The 8,602-nt window shown below is 49.0% G+C and overlaps 1 protein-coding gene across 1 annotated transcript in view; it reads right to left on the reverse strand.

Moving 5' to 3' along the window:
- Positions 1-6,574, reverse strand: part of GABBR1 (gamma-aminobutyric acid type B receptor subunit 1) — a 189,700-nt gene extending 183,126 nt beyond the window's left edge. The window contains exon 1 of the mRNA XM_014054638.2: positions 6,155-6,574. The gene's annotated coding sequence lies outside the window, so the exon portion shown is untranslated. The remainder of the gene's footprint in view (positions 1-6,154) is intronic.
- Between the last annotated feature and the right edge of the window lie 2,028 nt (positions 6,575-8,602).

The following is an 8,602-nucleotide window of genomic DNA, read 5'->3' on the forward strand; positions in this document are numbered from 1 at the left end:
CAGGGTAGGATGTGAGGTGTGGACTTCTAGAGCCCGCAGGGGTGCCTTGTTGGAGAATGTGACTTAGAACACAGACTGAGAGGGGGGGGGAACAGGGTCAAAGTTGAACCATAAACGACGTGCCATAGAGAGTAGATGCTGACATGCTGTTCCTAATAAAGAACTGGATTTCTTTTGAAACTTGGCTCAGGACTCATGAATTAATTAGGACATCTGTCGGAGCCTTGACAGGTGTGTCAAGTGAGGCTTGTGATGGGTCTTGTGATGGGTCAGCTGTCACAAGACCCTCACTCGACACACCCACCCTTGAAGCCCTTATAAACCAAGGAACACTGACACGGACATCCCCTCAACTCCGCTGATAATGTTACCTAGCCTGGTAACGAAATGTTCGGAAACCAACCCACAAGCTCAGAGAACGAATCTTCACCCTCATCCTACAGCCGTGCTACAGATATTCGCCACTATTACAAAGAATTCTACCTTGGCATTTTTATTTCTTTATTGACAGCGATTTATTTATCCATTTCTTTCAGGGATAGCTAACCTGAGTTTGCAGGGATTGTGGGAAAGCGCAGGTCTGCAACATCTGAGGAATGCCAGTTGGATGGATGCAGACAGGTTTGCATCTGGATACGTATATCATCCAAAGGTTTGTGGAGGTGGCTTTCCGACCGAAGAAATCCACAGGTAATCTCCAACTTAACAACCTTTCAAAAAGTGACTGTTTGAAGTTACAGTGGCACTGAAAAAAAATGACTTACAACTCATCCTCGCATTATGACTGTCACAGCACCTCCATGGTCATTTTGATCACAATTCAGATGCTAGGCAAGTGGCATGTATTTACGATGACTGCAGTATCCCGGAATCATGTGATCACCAGGTTGATTCATCCTTCCATCCCTCCAAGGTGGGTAAAATGAGTACACCAGATTGTAGGGGGCAATAGGCTGACTCTGTAAACCGCTTAGAGAGGGCTGGAAAGCCCTGTGAAGTGGCATGTAAGTCTACGAGCTATTGCTATTTGCTCTCTTCCCAGCCAGCCTCCAACAAGCAAAGTCAATGGGGGAAGCCATGTTCACAACAACAATGTGATTCACTTAACAACAATGTGATTGGCTTAACAACAGTGGCAGAAAAGGTTGTAAAATCAAGTGCAACTCACTTAACAACTGCCTTGCTTAACAACAGAAATCCTGATCTCAGTTGTGGTCGTAAGCCGAGGACTACTTGTACTTTAATTCACCATCGTAAAATGATGGTAGATGTAGCTGTTATCCCCATTTTATCAACGTGAAACTGAGAAGTGTGTTATTTGTCTAAAACCCACGGGGTTTGCTTGCAGCCTGGAAGAGATTTGAACACAGGGCCCCCTGGCTTGGATCTCACCCCCATGGGTACCAGTCTGCTTTGGCAGCAGGGTGGCAAGGAGGTTGTATTCCTGGAGCTTAATGGACTTGCTGGAGTCTGCAAGATAGGAGGCTTTGATGTACAACTTCAGTGTACGAAGCACACAGCTCAGTTTTCCTCTGACGCCAGCCAATATTTTGCAACGGCTTCTACACAAACCAGCAAAAGGCAACTCCTCAGTCATGCCATATGCGGGTTTTGCATTTTAAAGTTATTTAAAATTATGGCACCATCATGCTGACAGGAATAGAAATGTATCTTTCCTCCCTGCTACTTCGAGGCTAAAGACATCACCTTGGGAATAAGCTTCGATGCATTGTTGAAAAAGAGACAGAGAGAAAGCCAAATCTTTTTCTTTCTTTTTTACTCTCTCTCACTTGCCACGCTCTAGTGCAGTGGTCAGCAACTGGTGGTCCGCGAGAAAATTTTGGTGGTCCACAGAAAAATTATTTGCTTTTTTTTTATATTGCACTAAATCAGGGGTCCTCAAACTACACCCCCTGGGCCAGATATATGCAATGAACGTTTGTGTTGCTGCAGAGAGTCTCCCCCTTAAGGGTCTTTTTGTGTGGGTCAGAGGAGGGCAGAAATTCCGACTTGGGGTCTGTTTCAGCCTCCTGGTGCGGGGCTTTGGCAAAGGCTGGAGGAAAGTGCCGCTGGTGGCGAAGAGCCAGAGGGCCTTGCTCCAGTGGGACTGCATCATGGCCTAGAACAGGCTGACCATCTCAGTCCATTGAGCCTCCAGGGGTTGGTATCTCACCTTGCACTCCTGCAGCTCTTCTTTCTGCTTGGAAAGCCTATGCTCGTAGTCCTCAGTGAGGTGCTTCTGCTGAACCTCCTTCTCGGTCAGATCCAATTTGAACTGAGCCAGCTGTTTTGCCAACTCTTGGTGGCTGCTTAGCTCCAACATCTGCTTCCTGTTGGGGCTCTAAGGAGCCCAGATGGGGAGGTGAGGAGTGGCTAGGAGGGGAGGGTCGAGTAGAAGCCATCAAGGCCCCCCGTTGATGTGACATCAGGTTGGCCACGCCCACCCAGTCACATGACCATCTAGCCACGCCCACCCAGCCAGTCATTAGGCAGATCATATTAGTGGTCCGCGGGATTCAAAATTATGAATTTAGTGCTCGCTGAGGTCCGAAAGGCTGGTGACCCCTGATCTAGTGGCCATCCTGGGCCCCTTTGCTGAAGAGAATTCACCTGAGCAGAATTCAGGTTTTACTGTAATCCTGACCTCCCATAGTTTGTCATTGTACAAAATAAATACAACGAAATTGGTTGTATCCTTCCAACAAGAGGCTTGGGCCAAAAAGGCAAATCTTCATGAGGCTTAGACTCACATCATGCAGTTTGTTATTTATCCCTGCACCTCTGAGTAGGCAAAGCCATTCCGAGAGAGGGGAGGAGAGAGGGAGGGAGAGAGGGAGAGGGAGAGGGAGGGAGAGAGAGAGAGAGACGTGCTACTCTATCACAGCAAAACCAAAAGAGCATTTGTGGTACTTTAAAGCCTAACAAATGTGTTGCAGCATAAGGTTCGGTGGATTAGACTCCATTTCATCATATGCAATTTGTAAACAAGCCTGTATTTATACACAAAGCAGCATTAAGAAGGGAAGAAACATGGGTGCGCATACAGGCCGACTGGGCTGCAGCCCAAAACCCCTGATTCAGAGAGTTCTCTTCCAAAATGGAAGAGAACTCTTGGCCATTCCCTTGGCCATTCTTTCCACGCAGTATTTTATTTCTTGCAACATGATCCTCCTTCTCGGCTACTGCTCAAAGCATAGAAAACAGAGGTTGGACTTCTCAGTCAGAACCCGCTATGTAACACTGCAGACCTCTTTACATGGGGGGGGGGGAACCCTTCAAAACAAATCAGCAAACAACTCACCCTGCCTATGGCTTGGTGTTTTGTTTTTGTTTTTTCAAAAAAAGTTGGACAGCTGAGTGCAGAGAGGCAAGCTTCCCCTACACAGAGCTCTGCCTATGGGGGCATTCAAAGCTCCATGATAGAATGAGACCAGAAAACATAGCCCTGAATGACAGATGCACCAGGAAGGAAAACTTTTGAGGCCTTGGCTTCCCAGAGAAGACAGAAGGTGTCAATCTTGCCTAAACACTTAGTAACATTAGAATAGAATAGAATAGAATAGAATAGAATAGAATGGAATGGAATGGAATGGAATGGAATGGAATGGAATGGAATGGAATGGAATGGAATGGAATGGAATGGAATGGAATGGAATGGAATGGAATGGAATGGAATGGAATGGAATGGAATGGAGTTGGAAGGGACCTTGGAGTTCTTCTAGTCCAACCCCCTGCTCAGGCAGGAAATGCTACACCACTTCAGACAAATGGTTGTTCCAATGTCTTCTTAAAAACTTCCAGTGTTGCAGCATTCACAACTTCTGGAGAGAAGTTGTTCCATTGATTAATGGTTCTAACTGTCAGGAAAACCAATGGAACAACTTACCTCCAGAAGTTGTAAGACAGGACTTTCCCTGTGTACGCTTGCAAATGTCATGTGGATGTGGACTTTGGAGCTGGGGACATTGTAGGAGGTTTATTAGAACTAGTTAGCTGGAGCCTTGATCAGACCTCTGGCTGATCGACATAGGCATGAGCGTGTAATATTGGAAATATAGGTTCTGATCCCAACAAAGAAATTTTTAAAAGAGCACAGGGAGTTCTCAACTTACAATAAGTTTATTTGTGACCATTTGAAGTTACGATGGAATGAAAAAAGTGATTTATGACCATTTTTCACACTTATGTCCATCCCCATGGTCATTTACATTAGGATGCTTGTCAACTGGCTCACATTTATGATGGCTGCAGAATCCTGGGGTCATGTGATCACCTTTTACGACCTTCTGATTAGCAAAGGTCAATGTGGGAAACCAGATTCACTTAACAACCATGTTACTCATTTAGCAACTCATTTAAGTGAATTTAATGATTCATTTAACAAATGCACCAAAAAAAGTCATAAAATGGGGCTGAACTCCCTTAACAAATTTCTCACTTAGCAACATAAATTTGGGACTCAATTGTGGTTGTAAGTTGAGGACTAACTCAGGGATGGGTTTCTGCCCGCGTTACTGCTGATTTGGTGCGTGCACAATTTGCACACGTGATTTGTGTGTTCTCCGTGCGCGCAATTGCCTGTAAATAGGTCTACACATGTGCAGAACATTAAAAATGACAAAAAAAACATGCTGCGGCGACCAGGGAACCAATTCAGGGGCGTAGCCAGCCTGCTGTCCCTACTGGTTTGGCCACCCAGTCACAATTTCCACTATTGGTTTGCCTGAACAGGTGCGAACCGATAGCAACTCACCTCTGGACTAGCTGTATGCCCTGAAAATCTATTTGTCTTTAAGATGCAGTTGTGATTGCTTTTATTCTTTACCTGCTAGTGGTGCCTATATATTTACCTTCTGCTCTATCCCTGCTGCACAAAAACTAGTCTAGAACCTTTTTGCATCCATCAGCTCCTGGCCAGAGTGCATCCTCCAGCCGGACATCCACCATCTCAGAGGAGCTGAGGTCCTGGGGGCTTGCCACCTCTCTTTATGTTGCATTTAGATTTAGGCTGCAGCTACCCCTGAGCAAATCATCGCTCCACACTGCTGAAGAGAGACAAGGCATTGCCTGGAGGCATGCTCGCAGCTGCCTCAAAGGCTTGAGGTGCACATTAACCCAATTTCCTAAGCATCGACTGAACCAGGAGAGAACTGTTGGCCGCCGGTGGTCAAGGGAGAAAGCGGGCACGGTGAGGACTTGATTTGGAATGGGGTCATCCCAATATAGGCTATGGGTGGTAGAATCCCAGAAGTCCACAGGGATTACAGGTGAGCCTTTACACGCAGACAAACTCCCCTGCATACTGCCCGAATCCCTATTCCCACAGATGCCACCCATGGCTTTTCTTTGGGATGAGAGACAGAAAGAGGGGAATTAAGAAACTGTCCCATGGCAGAATTTTCACCCAAACCTTAGGAAAAGTTTAGTGACAAGACGGGTGGGGTGGGTGGGTCATGCTTTAAAAAAGGGGGAGAGGTGAGTTTTCTGGGATGATAGTTGATTGGGCAAACATGCCATTAGCACCCCAAATTAGCAGGCCAACAGGAGCAGGGGGTGTACCCGGCAGGGGCTGAGGGATAGGTTTGGTGGAAGGTCTAAGTAGCAGAAGGAGTACATGGGAAATCGCAAGGCCTAGATGTCAGCTGAGCCTGGCTAATTTGCTAAAATGTGCCTCCTTAGCCCTTCCTTCACTCAAGTGCCTTCCCGACCCTGGAAATGCCCAGAACGAGCTCCGACTTCATTCCGGATTGAGCCATCTCCCTGGCCTGGCTCCGGGGACGGAGCATTAAATCAACCCGGTTGGCACCAGGCGTAAATCCAAGCCTTGCTGCAAAGCACCCGCTCTGTAAATTGCTGCCCTGTACACGAGGGATGGCGCTGGCACTTTGCCACAGAGCGAACATCGGGTGATTGATATACCCTGCTGTAGTCGCACGCTACAGTGGTCCCATCACCCTTCCCACATCCCAACGGCCCGGGTTGCCCCCTCCCCCTCTGCATTTAATGACCCGGAATAGCCTTTTCCCAGGTCGCCCTCCCGGCGCTACGAATCTCCTGTCCCACCAAAGGGCGAAGCGATGGATCAGACAAAGGCTTGCTAGCGCCGCTCGCCGCTCTCCTTCCCACCGTAGGCCAGAAAACCAGGGATCCCTACCTGGGGCGCTGTCCAAGGTGCCGGATCTTCCAGGCGAGCGGGAGGCGCCTTGTCGGTTTCCCCCAGAGGCGGCTGCGCCGGGCTGAGCAGAGCTGCGGATCAGCGAGGTTTTCCCCAAAGCGGAGGCATCCCGGGGGTAGAGCCCAGGCTAGGAAGAGGCAGCGGGAGCGGGAGCGACGGGAGAGGGACAGCCGTCTAGGTGATGAAGGGATCCCAGCCGGAAGGAGGACGAGATCTCGCCACTAGGCAGCGGGAAAAGGAGGACGCGAGCGAGGGAGGGAGGGGGAACGGCAGGTCCCAATCTGGGATCCCTGGGAGAGGAGGGGCGGCAGGTCCGGGCTGGGATCTCTCGGACAGGCAGATGGGCGCGCGGGGTTAGAGGCTAGCGAGGTGAGGCGGTGCCGGGAAAGGCAAGGCAAAGGGAGGGGAGGGGGGGAGGAAGAAGAGGAGGGCGGCTCAGTCCGTCGCCGCCCGCCACCCCCGCCCGTCCGCCCGCTTGGGCGGCTGTTGCTGCTTTCTCCGAAGAAAGAGGGGTTTGGTGATTAAGTAGAGGAGGGGCCTGTGCGTGCCTGTGTGTGCCTGTGTGTGTGTGTGTGTGAGAGAGAGAGAGAGGTGTGTGTGTGTGTGTGTGTGTGAACACGAGCGTGCGCGCTACGCCTGCGAGAATACCCCGCAATCAGCGGGGCGAGGAAAGGGAAGCGGCGCTGCTTCTTCTTCTGCGGGGCGACGCCGCGCCCGGGGTGGGGAAGGCGGGAAGAGAGGGCTCGGGAAAGTGTCCAAGTAGCGCGCCGGCGCTGGGTCGACGAGGAGCTGTCCAAAAAGGGCGCGCGGGGACTCCCGGCCCGCCCGGCCCGCCCTGCCGCGAAGTGGATGGGTGGGAGGAGAGAATGATTGACAGCCGGCCGAGCGGGCGGAGAGCTCTGCCTCGCCGAACTGTCCGTGAGCGGCGCGGCGACGGTGTCTTGCTGGGGGAGCGCCGGAGGTGCCGCTTGCAGCTGCCTTCCGAAGCCACGCCTCTGCCCGCATTGTTGTTTTGAAGGCTCGGTCGAGGAGTCAGTCCCTCTTGTTTGAATCATAAACTGAGCGGTGTTTGTTTGCCGTGGCTACCGTGACCTCATCTCAAGCTGTGGTGGTCTGTTTTGGAAGACCTGGAATGAGGCTTAGCGTGCCTTAGGCAGGAAGCCACTTGGGTGACTGTTGTTAGTTGCGAAGTCGTGTCCGACCCATCACGACCCCATGGGCCACGTTCCTCCAGGCCTTCCTATCCTCTACCATCCTCCGGAGTCCACTTAAGTTCACTGCTTACTGCTTCGGTGACTCCATCCAGCCACCTCATTCTCTGTCATCCTTTTCTTCTTTTGCCCTCAATCTTTCCCAGCATGAGGCTCTTTGGATTGGCCCAAAGGGTGACTTTGGGCCAACCCAAAGAAAGAGGAGGAGGCAAGGGTGAGCCACTTCTGAAGTCTTGCCAAGAAAGCTACAGGGACTTAATCCAGGGAGTCACCAGAAGCCACAACAGACTCAAAGATGCACCCCAAAAAAGCAACCTGAAGGACTTTTGTCCTAAACATATCAGGGCTGTCCAAAGATCACTTAATACAATGTTGAATATATACATCATATAGGAAAGTGTGGTTTCTCCTCTCCACCTCCCTCCAGTGCCCCACAGATTAATTAAGGGTAAGAACTCCTTGTCCCAAGGGTGCTTTTTCAAGAGGTGACTGGAGTTTCTTGGTTTTTAAAAAAAAGATGTTTTGCTTCTCTTCATAGAGAAGCTAAACCTCTTTAATGAAAAACCAGAAAATCCAGTTGCCTCTTGAATAAAAGCACCTTTGGGAGAACTATAACCTAGATGATTGAGATTCTCCATAGATATAAGAACTTCTTGTTCCTACAATTCGACTTTCATATAGGTAAGGAACCAGAAGAAACATTAAAGTGAAATGTTTATCCCACTTTGGCTGGTGTTGAATATTAAGCGGGAGTGGAACCAGTTCTTCAATGGGAGACCACAAGATAAATCTAAGATTACTGTAAGGTACATTAAAACTTTGAAGTTTAACTTGCACATCAGTTACCACCACCAATGTACATTTTCTCAAAACAGTGCATGCAAATAGATGCTGAGACCAGGTTTTAGCTATCAATGTGCTTATGCTTGATCACTGTCATACTGTGAAAGTATTCTTACTGGGATATATGGCTGTCTGGTAGCCACAAAAGGCCACAATAATTCTCTAGGCCATCACTGTGGATAATCCTCTTTCAGACTGTACACATGCTTCTGTCTCTGAGGCCAGTTTCAGTAAATGCAATTTAATTTAATTTAAATAAATGCAATTCAATTTAAATAAACCAAGGATGATGTTTGGTAAAATCATTCTCTCTGTCTATTAGATGCAACTTTCTCCCTGTCTTCCCCTTTTCTTCCTTATCCAGCTGGCTTTC

Source organism: Thamnophis sirtalis, unplaced genomic scaffold (assembly GCF_051295495.1).
Source record: "Thamnophis sirtalis isolate CommonGarterSnake01/CBP01778 unplaced genomic scaffold, rThaSir2_p1.2 scaffold_3, whole genome shotgun sequence".
Taxonomy (NCBI): Eukaryota; Metazoa; Chordata; class Lepidosauria; order Squamata; family Natricidae; genus Thamnophis; species Thamnophis sirtalis.